Source organism: Salvelinus alpinus, chromosome 2 (assembly GCF_045679555.1).
Source record: "Salvelinus alpinus chromosome 2, SLU_Salpinus.1, whole genome shotgun sequence".
Classification (NCBI taxonomy): Eukaryota; Metazoa; Chordata; class Actinopteri; order Salmoniformes; family Salmonidae; genus Salvelinus; species Salvelinus alpinus.
Window position 1 is genome coordinate 91,535,002 of NC_092087.1, and position 17,795 is coordinate 91,552,796.

Consider the following 17,795-nt stretch of genomic DNA (forward strand, 5'->3'; position numbering starts at 1 on the left):
GAGAGGAAGAGGAGAAAGAGGAAGAGCATGAAGACGCTACAGAACTGGTCTGTGGCCTGATCAGAGAACTCTCCTACCTAAAGTGAGTCTTCCTCTCTTTTCCCTCCTCTCCCTCCATCCTTCTACTTCCTCACCACTTTCTCCTAGTGATGACCTTTGACCTAATGAAAGTTAGAAGTCAGCCTGATCCGCCCCACAGATCTCTGAGCTCTGATTGGCTAGATGGCTGTCTGCTCAGATGGACACATAGATTAGGATCTCTCCTCCTTAGTTAACACAGGAGAGGAGGAGAACAGGGGATGAGGTCTTAACCTTAGTTAACACAGGAGAGGAGGAGAACAGGGGATGAGGTCTTAACCTTAGTTAACACAGGAGAGGAGGAGAACAGGGGATGAGGTCCTAACCTTAGTTAACAGGAGAGGAGGAGAACAGGGGATGAGGTCTAACCTTAGTTAACACAGGAGAGGAGGAGAACAGGGGATGAGGTCCTAACCTTAGTTAACAGGAGAGGAGGAGAACAGGGGATGAGGTCTAACCTTAGTTAACACAGGAGAGGAGGAGAACAGGGGATGAGGTCCTAACCTTAGTTAACACAGGAGAGGAGGAGAACAGGGGATGAGGTTCTGAACTCTGCTGTTAGCTGTGTCACATGTTCCTCTCCCTCCTTCTTCACTACTGTTAGCTGTGTCACATGTTCCTCTCCCTCCTCCTTCACTAATGTTAGCTGTGTCACATGTTCCTCTCCCTCCTCCTTCACTGCTGTTAGCTGTGTCACGTGTTCCTCTCCCTCCTCCTTCACTACTGTTAGCTGTGTCACATGTTCCTTTCCCTCCTTCTTCACTGCTGTTAGCTGTGTCACGTGTTCCTCTCCCTCCTCCTTCACTACTGTTAGCTGTGTCACATGTTCCTTTCCCTCCTTCTTCACTGCTGTTAGCTGTGTCACGTGTTCCTCTCCCTCCTCCTTCACTACTGTTAGCTGTGTCACGTGTTCCTCTCCCTCCTCTCCTTCACTGCTGTTAGCTGTGTCACGTGTACCTCTCCCTCCTCTCCTTCACTGCTGTTAGCTGTGTCACGTGTACCTCTCCCTCCCCTTCACTGCTGTTAGCTGTGTCACGTGTTCCTCTCCCTCCTCTCCTTCACTACTGTTAGCTGTGTCACGTGTTCCTCTCCCTCCTCTCCTTCACTGCTTTTAGCTGTGTCACGTGTTCCTCTCCTTCCTCCTTCACTACTGTTAGCTGTGCCATGTGAAAGAGATTTGCGTCTGTTCAAATCTGGCATCAGGACAAAATGTGATTCAGAGTCCCCGAATATATTTTAAGTATTTTAATTAAACTCCAACTTATAAATGGTAAATGCAATTTTCGTATATACGGGTTCGCTGTTTCACCGCGCAGGATGAACAGAGAACTGGCAAGAAGTACGTATACAGCTGTTCTTATACCATAGTTTCAACGCGTCTGTTGGCCTATCACAGTAGAGGCTGGGCCTGGTTTAGACTTTGCCCCCCTTTGATGGCCCTTTGTCCAAGCCCCTTGGCGCGTCCCTTGGTCCACATCTGGTTGCTGGGTAGATTAGCTCCGTCTTGGGTCTGTCGATTCTACACTAAAACAGTTCCTAATATGGTATTGTCCAGTATTCTAAACACCTGGTTGGTCTAGAGAGATGCACCCTTCCCCTCTCCAGACTGTCCACAACTTTTATGGCCTGTGTTGGTCAGTCCTTACTCCTACACAAACACCCCCCTCTATATAGTTTGTGTATGTGTGTAACAAAACAATATTCATTTTCACCCTATATGCTACCCGGCTATAGTGCATAAACATAAATCCTAACACATGTGTTCCTCTCTCTCCTCCTTCACTGCTGTTAGCTGTGCCACGTGTTCCTCTCCCTCCTCTCCTTCACTGCTGTTAGCTGTGTCACGTGTTCCTCTCTCCTCATTCACTACTGTTAGCTGTGTCACGTGTTCCTCTCCCTCCTTCTTCACTACTGTTAGATGTGTCACGTGTTCCTCTCTCCTCATTCACTACTGTTAGCTGTGTCACGTGTTCCTCTCTCCTCATTCACTGTTGTTAGCTGTGTCACGTGTTCCTCTCTCTCCTCATTCACTACTGTTAGCTGTGTCACGTGTTCCTCTCTCCTCATTCACTACTGTTAGCTGTGTCACGTGTTCCTCTCCTTCCTCCTTCACTACTGTTAGCTGTGCCATGTGTTCCTCTCTCTCCTCCTTCACTACTGTTAGCTGTGTCATGTGTTCCTCTCCCTCCTCCTTCACTGCTGTTAGCTGTGTCATGTGTTCCTCTCCTTCCTCCTTCACTGCTTTTAGCTGTGTCACGTGTTCCTCTCTCCTCATTCACTACTGTTAGCTGTGTCACTTGTTCCTCTCCCTCCTCCTTCACTACTGTTAGCTGTGTCACGTGTTCCTCTCTCTCCTCATTCACTACTGTTAGCTGTGCCACGTGTTCCTCTCTCCTCATTCACTACTGTTAGCTGTGTCACGTGTTCCTCTCTCTCCTCATTCACTACTGTTAGCTGTGTCACGTGTTCCTCTCTCCTCATTCACTACTGTTATCTGTTCCATGTGTTCCTCTCCCTCCTCCTTCACTACTCTTAGCTGTGTCATGTGTTCCTCTCCTCCCTCCTTCACTGCTGTTAGCTGTACCACGTGTCCCTCTCCTTCCTCCTTCACTGCTGTTAGCTGTTCCATGTGTACCTCTCCCTCCTCCTTCACTACTGTTAGCTGTGCCATGTGTTCCTCTCTCCTCCTTCACTGCTATTATCTGTGCCATGTGTTCCTCTCTCCTTCTTCACTGCTATTAGCTGTGCCATGTGTTCTTCTCTCCTTCTTCACTGCTGTTAGCTGTACCATGTGTTCCTCTCCCTCCTCCTTCACTACTGTTAGCTGTGCCATGTGTTCCTCTCCCTCCTCATTCACTACTGTTAGCTGTGCCATGTGTTCCTCTCCCTCCTCCTTCACTACTGTTAGCTGTGCCATGTGTTCCTCTCTCCTCCTTCACTACTGTTAGCTGTGCCATGTGTTCCTCTCCTTCCTCCTTCACTGCTGTTAGCTGTGCCATGTGTCCCTCTCCCTCCCCTTTCACTACTGTTAGCTGTGCCATGTGTTCCTCTCTCTCCTCCTTCACTACTGTTAACTGTGCCATGTGTTCATCTCCTTCCTCCTTCACTGCTGTTAGCTGTACCATGTGTTCCTCTCACTCCTCCTTCACTGCTGTTAGCTGTACCATGTGTTCCTCTCTCCTCCTTCACTACTGTTAGCTGTGCCATGTGTTCCTCTCTCCTCCTTCACTACTGTTAGCTGTGCCATGTGTTCCTCCCTCCTCCTTCACTACTGTTAGCTGTGCCATGTGTTCCTCTCTCCTCCTTCACTGCTGTTAGCTGTACCATGTGTTCCTCTCTCTCCTCCTTCACTACTGTTAGCTGTGCCATGAGTTCCTCTCTCTCCTCCTTCACTACTGTTAGCTGTGCCACGTGTTCCTCTCCCTCCTCTTTAAGTTCTCTCACCTCAGTCCATAGAGCAGCCAGCTCTCTCAGACGGCCGTTCACCTCCACCTTTGGCCCCCCGCGTCTTGTTGGGGGGTGTTGTTGTGCTGGTCTGTTTTGTGGGTTTGTTCTGTTTGTATTGTGTGGACTAGCTCTCTGAGCTCCACCATGTCTCTCTCCAGCTCTGTGAATTTATCCCTCAATGATGGAGGACCGGTGCAGTTGTGGGACCTGGGCGTGTTCAGTGCTGGGGGGGGTGACTATCCTCGTCTGCAGGACAGTTTGAAGGGGTGTGTTCAGTGCTGGGGGGGGGGTGACTATCCTCGTCTGCAGGACAGTTTGAAGGGGTGTGTTCAGTGCTGGGGGAGGGCGGGGGGTGACTATCCTCGTCTGCAGGACAGTTTGAAGGGGTGTGTTCAGTGCTGGGGGGGGGGGGGGGGGGGTGACTATCCTCGTCTGCAGGACAGTTTGAAGGGGTGTGTTCAGTGCTGGGGGGGTGACTATCCTCGTCTGCAGGACAGTTTGAAGGGGTGTGTTCAGTGCTGGGGGGGGGGGGGGGGTGACTATCCTCGTCTGCAGGACAGTTTGAAGGGGTGTGTTCAGTGCTGGGGGGGGGGGGGTGACTATCCTCGTCTGCAGGACAGTTTGAAGGGGTGTGTTCAGACTGACTCAGGATGGGGGAGTCGTCACAGAGAGAGATCTTGTCTTGCTATGCTCTCTCTTTGATCTCTCTCTCAATTCAATCAATCAATCAATCAATCAATTTTATTTTATATAGCCCTTCGTACATCAGCTAATATCTCGAAGTGCTGTACAGACACCCAGCCTAAAACCCCAAACAGCTAGTAATGCAGGTGTAGAAGCACGGTGGCTAGGAAAAACTCCCTAGAAAGGCCAAAACCTAGGAAGAAACCTAGAGAGGAACCAGGCTATGAGGGGTGGCCAGTCCTCTTCTGGCTGTGCCGGGTGGAGATTATAACAGAACTATGCCAAGATGTTCAAAAATGTTCATAAGTGACAAGCATGGTCAAATAATAATCATGAATCATTTTCAGTTGGCTTTTCATAGCCGATCATCAAGAGTTGAAAAACAACAGGTCTGGGACAGGTGGCGGTTCCATAACCGCAGGCAGAACAGCTGAAACTGGAATAGCAGCAAGGCCAGGCGGACTGGGGACAGCAAGGAGTCACCACGGGCGGCAGTCCCGACGCATGGTCCTAGGGCCCAGGTCCTCCGAGAGAAAGAAAGAGAGAAGGAGAAAATTAGAGAGAGCCAAGATTTTCAAAATTTCCATAAATGACAAGCATGGTCAAATAATAATCAGGAATAAATCTCAGTTGGCTTTTCATAGCCGATCATTAAGAGTTGAAAACAGCAGGTCTGGGACAGGTAGGGGTTCCATAACCGCAGGCAGAACAGTTGAAACTGGAATAGCAGCAAGGCCAGGCGGACTGGGGACAGCAAGGAGTCACCACGGCCGGTAGTCCCGACGTATGGTCCTAGGGCTCAGGTCCTCCGAGAGAAAGAAAGAGAGAAGGAGAAAATTAGAGAGAGCCAAGATTTTCAAAATGTTCATAAATGACAAGCATGGTCAAATAATAATCAGGAATAAATCTCAGTTGGCTTTTCATAGCCGATCATTAAGAGTTGAAAACAGCAGGTCTGGGACAGGTAGGGGTTCCGTAACCACAGGCAGAACAGTTGAAACTGGAATAGCAGCAAGGCCAGGCGGACTGGGGACAGCAAGGTGTCATCATGCCCGGTAGTCCTGACGTATGGTCCTAGAGCTCAGGTTCTCAGAGAGAAAGAGAGAACGAGAGAATTAGAGAGAGCATACTTAAATTCACACAGGACACTGGATAAGACAGGAGAAGTACTCCAGGTAACCAACTGACCCTAGCCCCCCGACACAAACTACTGCAGCATAAATACTGGAGGCTGAGACAGGAGCGGTCAGGAGACACTGTGGCCCCATCCGAAGAAACCCCCGGACAGGGCCAAATAGGAAGGATATAACCCCACCCACTTTGCCAAAGCACAGCCCCCGCACCACTAGAGGGAAATCCTCAACCACCAACTTACAATCCTGAGACAAGGCCGAGTATAGCCCACAAAGGTCTCCACCACAGCACAAACCAAGGGGGGGCGCCAACCCAGACAGGAAGATCACGTCAGTAACTCAACCCACTCAAGTGACGCACCCCTCGTAGGGACGGCATGAAAGAGCACCAGCAAGCCAGTGACTCAGCCCCTGTAACAGGGTTAGAGGCAGAGAATCCCAGTGGAGAGAGGGGAACCGGCCTGGCAGAGACAGCAAGGGTGGTTCGTTGCTCCAGAGCCTTTCCGTTCACCTTCACACTCCTGGGCCAGGCTACACTCAATCATATGACCTACTGAAGAGATAAGTCTTCAGTAAAGACTTAAAGGTTGAGACCGAGTCTGCGTCTCTCACATGGGTAGGCAGACTGTTCCATAAAAATGGAGATCTATAGGAGAAAGCCCTGCCTCCCGCTGTTTGCTTAGAAATTCTAGGGACAATTAGGAGGCCTGCGTCTTGTGACCGTAGCGTACGTATTGGTATGTACGGCAGGACCAACTCGGAAAGATAGGTAGGAGCAAGCCCATGTAACGCTTTATAGGTTAACAGTAAAACCTTGAAATCAGCCCTTGCCTTAACAGGAAGCCAGTGTAGGGAAGCTAGCACTGGAGTAATATGATCAAATTTCTTGGTTCTAGTCAGGATTCTAGCAGCCGTATTTAGCACTAACTGAAGTTTATTTAGTGCTTTATCCGGGTAGCCGGAAAGTAGAGCATTGCAGTAGTCTAACCTAGAAGTAACAAATGCATGGATTAATTTTTCTGCATCATTTTTGGACAGAAAATTTCTGATTTTTGCAATGTTACGTAGATGGAAAAAAGCTGTCCTTGAAACAGTCTTGATATGTTCGTCAAAAGAGAGATCAGGGTCAAGAGTAACGCCGAGGTCCTTCACAGTTTTATTTGAGACGACTTTACAACCATCAAGATGAATTGTCAGATTTAACAGAAGATCTCTTTGTTTCTTGGGACCTAGAACAAGCATCTCTGTTTTGTCCGAGTTTAAAAGTAGAAAGTTTTCAGCCATCCACTTCCTTATGTCTGAAACACAGGCTTCTAGCGAGGGCAATTTTGGGGCTTCACCATGTTTCATTGAAATGTACAGCTGTGTGTCATCCGCATAGCAGTGAAAGTTAACATTATGTTTTCGAATAACATCCCCAAGAGGTAAAATATATAGTGAAAACAATAGTGGTCCTAAAACGGAACCTTGAGGAACACCGAAATGTACAGTTGATTTGTCAGAGGACAGACCATTCACAGAGACAAACTGATATCTTTCCGACAGGTAAGATCTAAACCAGGCCAGAACTTGTCCGTGTAGACCAATTTGGGTTTCCAGTCTCTCCAAAAGAATGTGGTGATCGATGGTGTCAAAGGCAGCACTAAGGTCTAGTAGCACGAGGACAGATGCAGAGCCTCGGTCTGACGCCATTAAAAGGTCATTTACCACCTTCACAAGTGCAGTCTCAGTGCTATGATGGGGTCTAAAACCAGACTGAAGCATTTCGTATACATTATTTGTCTTCAGAAAGGCAGTGAGTTGCTGCGCAACAGCTTTTTCTAAAATCTTTGAGAGGAATGGAAGATTCGATATAGGCCGATAGTTTTTTATATTTTCCGGGTCAAGGTTTGGCTTTTTCAAGAGAGGCTTTATCACTGCCACTTTTAGTGAGTTTGGTACACATCCGGTGGATAGAGAGCTGTTTATTATGTTCAACATAGGAGGGCCAAGCACAGGAAGCAGCTCCTTCAGCAGTTTAGTAGGAATAGGATCCAGTATGCAGCTTGAAGGTTTAGAGGCCATGATTATTTTCATCATTGTGTCAAGAGATATAGTACTAAAACACTTAAGTGTCTCTCCCGATCCCAGGCCCTCGCAGAGCTGTGCAGATCCAGGACAGCTAAGCCCTGGAGGAATACGCAGATTCAAAGAGGAGTCCGTAATTTGCTTTCTAATGGTCATGATCTTTTCCTCAAAGAAGTTCATGAATTTATTACTGCTGAAGTGAAAGCCATCCTCTCTTGGGGAATGCTGCTTTTTAGTTAGTTTCGCAACAGTATCAAAAAGAAATTTTGGATTGTTCTTATTTTCCTCGATTAAGTTGGAAAAGTAGGATGAGCGAGCAGCAGTGAGGGCTCTTCGGTACTGCACGGTACTGTCTTTCCAAGCTAGTCGGAAGACTTCCAGTTTGGTGTGGCGCCATTTCCGTTCCAATTTCCTGGAAGCTTGCTTCAAAGCTCGGGTATTTTCTGTATACCAGGGAGCTAGTTTCTTATGACAAATGTTTTTCGTTTTTAGGGGTGCAACTGCATCTAGGGTATTGCGCAAGGTTAAATTGAGTTCCTCAGTTAGGTGGTTAACTGATTTTTGTCCTCTGACGTCCTTGGGTAGGCAGAAGGAGTCTGGAAGGGCATCAAGGAATTTTTGTGTTGTCTGAGAATTTATAGCACGACTTTTGATGCTCCTTGGTTGGGGTCTGAGCAGATTATTTGTTGCGATTGCAAACGTAATAAAATGGTGGTCCGATAGTCCAGGATTATGTGGAAAAACATTAAGATCTACAACATTTATTCCATGGGACAAAACTAGGTCCAGAGTATGACTGTGGCATTGAGTAGGTCCAGAGACATGTTGGACAAAACCCACTGAGTCGATAATGGCTCCGAAAGACTTTTGGAGTGGGTCTGTGGACTTCTCCATGTGAATATTAAAATCACCAAAAATTAGAATATGATCTGCTATGACTACAAGGTCTGATAGGAATTCAGGAAACTCAGAGAGGAACGCTGTATATGGCCCAGGAGGCCTGTAAACAGTAGCTATAAAAAGTGATTGAGTAGGCTGCATAGATTTCATGACTAGAAGCTCAAAAGACGAAAACGCCATTTTTTTTTTTGTAAATTGAAATTTGCTATCGTAAATGTTAGCAACACCTCCGCCTTTGCGGGATGCACGGGGGATATGGTCACTAGTGTAACCAGGAGGTGAGGCCTCATTTAACACAGTAAATTCATCAGGCTTAAGCCATGTTTCAGTCAGGCCAATCACATCAAGATTATGATCAGTGATTAGTTCATTGACTATGACTGCCTTTGAAGTGAGGGATCTAACATTAAGTAACCCTATTTTGAGATGTGAGGTATCACGATCTCTTTCAATGATGGCAGGAATGGAGGAGGTCTTTATCCTAATAAGATTGCTAAGGCGAACACCGCCATGTTTAGTTTTGCCCAACCTAGGTCGAGGCACAGACACAGTCTCAATGGGTATGGCTGAGCTGACTACACTGACTGTGCTATTGGCAGACTCCACTAAGCTGGCAGGTTGGCTAACATCCTGCTGCCTGGCCTGCACCCTATTTCATTGTGGGGCTAGAGGAGTTAGAGCCCTGTCTATGTTGGTAGATAAGATGAGAGCACCCCTCCAGCTAGGATGGAGTCCGTCACTCCTCAGCAGGTCAGGCTTGGTCCTGTTTGTGGGTGAGTCCCAGAAAGAGGGCCAATTATCTACAAATTCTATCTTTTGGGAGGGGCAGAAAACAGTTTTCAACCAGCGATTGAGTGCTGAGACTCTGCTGTAGAGCTCGTCACTCCCCCTAACTGGGAGGGGGCCAGAGACAATTACTCGATGCCGACACATCTTTCTAGCTGATTTACACGCTGAAGCTATGTTGCACTTGGTGACCTCTGACTGTTTCATCCTAACATCGTTGGTGCCGACGTGGATAACAATATCTCTATACTCTCTACACTCGCCAGATTTAGCTTTAGCCAGCACCATCTTTAGATTAGCCTTAACGTCGGTAGCCCTGCCCCCTGGTAAACAGTGTATGATCGCTGGGTGATTCGCTTTAAGTCTAATACTGCGGGTAATGGAGTCGCCAATGACTAGGGTTTTCAATTTGTCAGAGCTAATGGTGGGAGCCTTCGGCGTCTCAGACCCCGTAACGGGAGGAGTAGAGACAAGAGAAGACTCAGACTCAGACTCCGACTCGCTACATAATGGGGAGAACCGGTTGAAAGTTTCTGTCGGCTGAATGAGCGACACCGGTTGAGCATTCCAACAGCATTTCCCTCCAGAAGCCATGAGAAAGTTGTCCGGCTGCGGGGACTGTGCGGGGGGATTTATACTAACGTTACTATCTGTACTTACTGGTGGCACAGACGCTGTTTCTTCCTTTCCTACACTGAAATTACCCTTGCCTAACGATTGCGTCTGAAGCTGGGCTTGTAGCACAGCTATTCTCGCCGTAAGGCGATCGTTCTCCTGTATATTATGAGTACAGCGACTGCAATTAGAAGACATCATGTTAATGTTACTACTTAGCTTCGGCTGTTGAAGGTGTTGACGAACCATGTCCAGATAAAGCGTCCGGAGTGAAAAAGTTGAATGAGGGAAAAAAGTTGCGATGGAAAAAAAAAAAAAAAAAATATAAACGGTAATTAAAAACAAAAACAAAACAAAAAAACGTAAAGTTGTCAGCTAGCAAAGTAAAGTTGGCAGCAAAACGCACAGCAACAAAACGCACAGCAACACGTCTGCAGATTCAACAGGAAGTTGAGTTGATATAGAATTCAATTTCAATTCAATTCCAAGGGCAGTATTGGCATAGGAAACATATGTTTACATTGCCTAAAGCAATCTCACACCTCTCAGGATCAAACCAACCACATTTGCATGACAGTGGTGATCAGATGTTTTGTAAGTAGTAGTAAAAACAGACAAATAGCAACTGAAAATAATATCACTCTCTCCCAATGCATCTCTTCCTCCCTCCCCTATCCTTCTCTTTTCTCTCCCTCTTTTCTTTCCTCCCTCCATCTCTATCTCTCCCTCCTTCATCCCTTTCTCTTTCAGTCGGGTCGTGATGGCTACCCATCGGGAGCTAGAGTCTCTTCGCCGTGGCAACAAGACAGCGAGGCCTCCCCCACGCCGCGTCTTCCCCCCACGACGCTCTGAGATCTAGACTGCCTCCCAAATAGCACCCTATTCCCTATATAGTGCCCTACTTTTGACCTGGGTCCATAGACACTATATAGGGAATAAGGCTCTGGTCAACAGTAGTACACTATATAGGGAATAAGGCTCTGGTCAACAGTAGTACACTATATAGGGAATAAGGCTCTGGTCAACAGTAGTACACTATATAGGGAATAAGGTGCCATTTGGGACCTACAGCGAACCATCATCGCAACGCCCCCAAAGGCTCATGGGAAAGTCTTCACATAGCGGAGGCTCACTTGAAGTTATTTTGTATTTATGTTTTGACTTGAAAACTCAAGATCAGTTTGAGAACAATGATCCAAAGTATCAACTCAGATTAGAACTGAATGTTTGTCAAGTTATATGGACACAACCTTATAATAATAAAGACGGTTTATAATACCATTTAAGGGTTATTTTCTTCTCCTCTGTCTTTCCTAATGCTGAGGACATCAGTGTGGAACAGTATGTAGTTACTGTGTTTTGTAGAATGTGTTATAAAATAAATCATTACTAAGGTGAATCTTTGGTTATTGTACATCTCCTCATCTCAGTCGTGGCTCCATGAAACATGTTGCTTTTATAACTAACCAGTCTAAAAAGATTCCCAGCATAAAGATCACCTTTACCACTAAGATCTAAAGTCCACCTGTAGACAATGCCCTATATAGTGCACTACTTTAGACCACAACCCTATATAGTGCACTACCTTAGACCACAGCTCTATATAGTGCACTACTTTAGACCACAGCCCAATATAGTGCACTACTTTAGACCACAGCCCTATATAGTGCACTGCTTTAGACCACAGCCCAATATAGTGCACTACTTTAGACCACAGCCCTATATAGTGCACTGCTTTAGACCACAGCCCTATATAGTGCACAGCTCAAAATTGGAATTACAAGTGGGGAAAAAGGAAAAATGTTGTTGCTAATCTATTGGCTTATGAATTGTTCCGATTTGAAAAGAACTTGAACACAATCATGTCGGAGTTACGACTTCCCATTGTCCAGTGTCCCAGGAGAATATGAAGCCAGCATAATACAGCATTCAAGTGATAGTCGCTACTAGGAAACTGACATTTCTGACTCGCTAACATGATTGACACAGTAATAATCATAATGAAACGGCCTCGGAAGAGCCATAAGTGTCAACCAACATAATTCCTTATTTTACATTAACCTGTTTAACTTGTATTAAATGCATTATGAAGAAAATTGTGATTTAGGCTCCACGAAATATGAAATGCGTTATGAAGAATATCGTGTCCTGTTGCCTTCACGAAAAGGGCCTTTCTGACTACAAGTGCACCAGTATCCCAAAGTATTAAGCGAAATCAAACATAGAAAACAGCAGTGGCATTAATAAAAATGTTTTTCCCACGGATTAAGTCGCACATAAATGTGTGTCTTTTCTCACAAATTCTGATCAGAAAGTCTGCTCAGAAAAATCGAAAACAGTATATATAGCAATACAAACACCATTTATAAAACGGGATTAAATAAATACAACATTAAGGTATATTCATAACGTTCAATAATGAAGAAACAATAGAAATATAGGCTATCGTGTTTAAATTCTTGTCTTTTCTCACGAATTAAACAACAAAACAACATGCTGAAATACAATATGTACATGCACGAATTGAATGTGAGATTGTGTTGTCAAATTGGCCTGAACCGGTTTTGAGTGACCATTTACAATTTATTTACAATAAATTTACAGAATAATAGCAAACCACTCAATTCAATTGGGCACACGTCAATTCAAGGGAGACTGCCAGGGTTGGGTCACTAACCTTGATTTACAGAACAATGATGATTAAGGCCCATCTCAGGGTCCGAGACAACAATGGTTTGATGACTGTCCATCTGTGGAGCATTCTAGAAGGACTGATCCAGAAAGCTGGTTGTGTGTCTTCTACTGCCCTACTTAGTCTGTTCATTTGGGAGGTAAATATTGCCTATTGACAAGATTGAAACGGTGTCTGTTTCCTTACATCAGTGTTTCCCAACTCCAGTCCCCCAACAGCACACATCGTTGTTGTAGCTCCAAGTGAAAAAGTACCCACTTGTCAAGTTTGAGTAAAAGTAAAGATACCTTAATATAAAATGACTCAAGTATAAGTGAATGTCACCCGGTAAAATACTACTTGAGTAAAAGTCTAAAAGTAAATGGTTTAAAATATACTTAAGTATCTAAAGTAAATGTAATTGCTAAAATATACTTAGGTATCAAAAGTAAAAAGTAAAGCAAACCAGATGGCACCTTTTTGTTGTTCTTTATTAATTTACAGATGGCCAGGGACACACTCCAACACTCAGACATCATTTATAAACGAAGCATGTGTTTAGTGAGTCGGCCAGATCAGATGCAGTAGGGATGTTCTCTTGATAAGTGTGTGAATTAAACAATTGTCGTGTCTTGATAAGCATTCAAAATGTAAAGAATAGTTTTGGGTATCAGGGAAAATGTACGGAGTAAAAAGTACATCATTTTCTTTAGGAATGTAGTGAAGTAAAAACCTTCATTTAATTAGGCATGTCAATTAAGAACAAATTCATCTTTACAATGACGGCCAAACCCGGACGATGCTGGGCCAATTGTTCGATACCCTACGGGACTCCCAATCACGGCCGGTTGAGATACAGCCTGGATTCGAACCACGGTGTCTGTAGTGACGCCTCAAGTACTGAGATGCAGTGCCTTAGACTGCTGCCCCACTCGAAGCCCAATTAAAGGACAGATACCCCCAAAACTACTTCAGTAGTACTTTCAAGTATTTCACTAAAGTACTTTACACCATTGGGCGTGACATAGACACGTGAACGTTGTCAAAGAGGGCAGACATACAGCCACAGGTACGGGACATCATGTCCCCATCCTGGTCCTTGAGGCTGTGGGACGCATACACAGACTCGGTATGTCCCCAAGCAGCCGGAACTTGCGCTTAGGTGATGGCACCTCCTCCGGCGTGTTTCTCCCACTCTGGCCACAGGTTCCAGCGGGGGATCTGGACGCTGCTGTAGGGGGCTCGGGACCCTCGGTGCTGCTCGGCCATAAAGGAGCGTCTTCATGCAAGAGGTCGATTTCTGAATCGAGGGGTTCCATTTCGTGCCGTAGGGGTGGTGTCGCCACAGGTGTTATCGGTGACAGCAAGGCTCGCGGCAGAAACTCTTCAAATTCCACCATGGTCGAGCATATCCCGGAGTCATGACCCTCAACGGTTGACGGTTCTGAGGTGAAGTTTCCTAACTGCATGTCGCGCACTAGGTCAGCCAGCTTCAAGTAGTCCCGCCACGGGTCAAAACTCTTGTTTTCGGACTCCGTGTAAGGCGGTAGGTCTATGAGTTGACAAATCATAGCGTTCATTCTCACACTTGTATTTTTTATAGCCCAAAAGACTAGTGTCTGATAACGATCAGAATGTACCAGAATAAAGAACGCTGGGTCTCAACTGACAACTCAACTGAAGGCAAATTTGAGAACGTTCACGTTTTAACCTGTCGGTGTTTCGTTAAACAGCCAATCAGATGGCGTTGTGCGGAGTCCGTGGCACGTGACAACAGCCAATCAAATGGTTTCAAACTGACAACTGCTAAATTGGTCATTTTAGAAGATCAACTTTTTGGGATACAATTTTACACCTCACAATATTAAAAACTTCAAATATAACTGTTTAATATATTCTATGTTCTAAATTGATAGGACTTCTAATTCTTAGTTATAGGAAGCTGTTTGATAATAGCCTATTTTAATAAGAAAATATCAGTAAAATAACTATTAAAATTCAAAATTGCTTTTTTAAATATTTATTTTATTTCACCTTTATTTAACCAGATAGGCCAGTTGAGAACAAGTTCTCATTTACAACTGCGACCTGGCCAAGATAAAGCAAAGCAGTGCGACACAAACAACAACACAGAGTTACACATGGAATAAACAAGCGTACAGTCCTTGCTGTTCACTACGACCAAAACGATTTTATAACACAATGGAAATGACAAAGGAACAACAACTGAAACAGACAATATTATAAAACATACAATGGAAACGACATAAACAGCATCCTACTGAAATGACCAGTCCAGGCAGGGACGGAGACGGGAGTTGGGGGAGTCGGGGTTTGGAGAGAGGGATGGGGACGGAGGGGAATACAGGGATTGGAGGAATGGGGAGATGGAGGAATTTTGTTACAGTCAAATAAATACACACGCAACAATCTACACAAAATACCATCTGTTATCACAGCCAGCAGCATACCACCCTGCATACCACTGTTGGCTTGCTTCTGAAGCTAAGCAGGGTCGGTCCTGGTCAGTCCCTGGATGGGAGACCAGATGCTGCTGGAAGTGGTGTTGGAGGGCCAGTAGGAGGCACTCTTTCCTCTGGTCTAAAAAAATATCCCAATGCCCCAGGGCAGTGATTGGGGACACTGCCCTGTGTAGGGTGCCGTCTTTCGGATGGGACGTTAAACGGGTGTCCTGACTCTCTGAGGTCATTAAAGATCCCATGGCACTTATTGTAAGAGTAGGGGTGTTAACCCCGGTGTCCTGGCTAAATTCCCAATCTGGCCCTCAAACCATCATGGTCACCTAATAATCCCCAGTTTATAATTGGCTCATTCATCCCCCTCCTCTCCCCTGTAACTATTCCCCAGGTCGTTGCTGCAAATGAGAACGTGTTCTCAGTCAACTTACCTGGTAAAATAACGGTAAAAAAAATAAAATAAAAATAAGATCAATGATTACCTCAATCACCAATAATGATTTTCCCTTTGGGGTGATTAATACATTTACGTTGAAATCCATCGAATTGAAGAAAGACGGCAAAGAAGGATTTAAACAGTTTAGTAACGAGGTCTGCGTCTTAAATGACACCCCATTCCCATCCCAAGTATCAACCCAGATTTGAAATGAAAGTGTGTGAAGTTATATGGGCCCAATGTTATAATAATAATGCAGGTCTATAAATCACATTTTATTGTGTCACATACACATATTTAGCAGATGTTATTGTGGGTGTAGCGAAATGCTTGTGTTCCTAGCTCCAACAGTGCAGTAGTATCTAACAATTCACAACAATACACACAAATCTAAAATTAAAATAATGGAATGAAGAAATATATAAATATTATGATGAGCAATGTCGGAGTGTCTGTGTATATAGTGCAGCAGCCTCTAACTTGCAGGGTTGAATTAGCATAAAAAGCTACCACCCGGTTGAAGTACCGTTTAAGGGTTATTTTCTTCTCCTCTGTCTTTCCTAATGCTGAGGACATCAGTGTGGAACAGTATGTAGTTACTGTGTTTTGTAGAACGTGTTATAAAATAACTGATTACTAAGGTGAATCTTTGGTTATTGTACATCTCCTCATCTCAGTCGTGGCTCCATGAAACATGTTGCTTTTATAACTAACCAGTCTAAAAATATTCCCAGCATAAAGATCACCTTTACCACTAAGATCTAAAGTCCACCTGTAGACAATGCCCTATATAGTGCACTACTTTAGACCACAGGCCTATATAGTGCAATATTGGCTTATGAATTGTTCCGACTTGAACTGAACTTGAACACAATCATGTCGGAGTTACGACTTCCCATTGTCCAGTGTCCCAGGAGAATATGAAGCCAGCATTATGCAGTATTCAAGTGCTAGTCGGTACTAGGAAACTGACATTTCTGACTCGCTAACATGATTGACACCGTAATAATCATAATGAATCGGCCTTGGAAGAGCCACAAGTGTCAACCAACATAATTCATTATTTTACATGAAACTGTTTAACTTGTATTAAATGCATTATGAAGAAAATTGTGTGTGTCTTTTCTCACAAATTCTGATCAGAAAGTCTGCTCAGAAAAATCGAAAACAGTATATATAGCAATACAAACACCATTTATAAACGGGATTAAATAAATACAACATTAAGGTATATTCATAACGTTCAATAATGAAGAAAAAATTGAAATATAGGCTATCGTGTTTAAATTATTGTCTTTTCTCACGAATTAAGTAACAAAAAAAATGCTGAAACACATTATGTACATGCACGAATTGAATGTGAGATTGTGTTGTCAAATTGGCCTGAACCGGTTTTGAGTGACCATTTACAATTTATTTACAATAAATTTACAGAATAATAGCAAACCACTCAATTCAATTGGACACACGTCAATTCACGGGAGACTGCCAGGGTTGGGTCACTAACCGTGATTTACAGAACAGTGGTGATTAATGGCCCATCTCAGGGTCCGAGACAACAATGGTTTGATGACTGTCCATCTGTGGAGCATTCTAGAAGGACTGATCCAGAAAGCTGGTTGTGTGTCTTCTACTGCCCTACTTAGTCTGTTCATTTGGGAGGTAAATATTGCCTATTGACAAGATTGAAACGGTGTCTGTTTCCTTACATCAGTGTTTCCCAACTCCAGTCCCCCAACAGCACACATCGTTGTTGTAGCTCCAAGTGAAAAAGTACCCACTTGTCAAGTTTGAGTAAAAGTAAAGATACCTTAATATAAAATGACTCAAGTATAAGTGAATGTCACCCGGTAAAATACTACTTGAGTAAAAGTCTAAAAGTAAATGGTTTAAAATATACTTAAGTATCTAAAGTAAATGTAATTGCTAAAATATACTTAGGTATCAAAAGTAAAAAGTAAAGCAAACCAGATGGCACCTTTTTGTTGTTCTTTATTAATTTACAGATGGCCAGGGACACACTCCAACACTCAGACATCATTTATAAACGAAGCATGTGTTTAGTGAGTCGGCCAGATCAGATGCAGTAGGGATGTTCTCTTGATAAGTGTGTGAATTAAACAATTGTCGTGTCTTGATAAGCATTCAAAATGTAAAGAATAGTTTTGGGTATCAGGGAAAATGTACGGAGTAAAAAGTACATCATTTTCTTTAGGAATGTAGTGAAGTAAAAACCTTCATTTAATTAGGCATGTCAATTAAGAACAAATTCATCTTTACAATGACGGCCAAACCCGGACGATGCTGGGCCAATTGTTCGATACCCTACGGGACTCCCAATCACGGCCGGTTGAGATACAGCCTGGATTCGAACCACGGTGTCTGTAGTGACGCCTCAAGTACTGAGATGCAGTGCCTTAGACTGCTGCCCCACTCGAAGCCCAATTAAAGGACAGATACCCCCAAAACTACTTCAGTAGTACTTTCAAGTATTTCACTAA

The 17,795-nt window shown here is 44.3% G+C and overlaps 1 long non-coding RNA gene and 1 pseudogene across 1 annotated transcript; one reads left to right on the plus strand and one right to left on the minus strand.

Moving 5' to 3' along the window:
- Positions 1-11,109, plus strand: LOC139551459 (uncharacterized). The gene is made up of 2 exons (XR_011670291.1): positions 1-82; positions 10,461-11,109. It is a non-coding gene; the product is annotated as an uncharacterized lncRNA (long non-coding RNA).
- A 2,314-nt stretch (positions 11,110-13,423) lies between these two features.
- On the minus strand, positions 13,424-13,961 carry LOC139551470 (nanos homolog 3-like; annotated as a pseudogene).
- Positions 13,962-17,795: the final 3,834 nt, after the last annotated feature.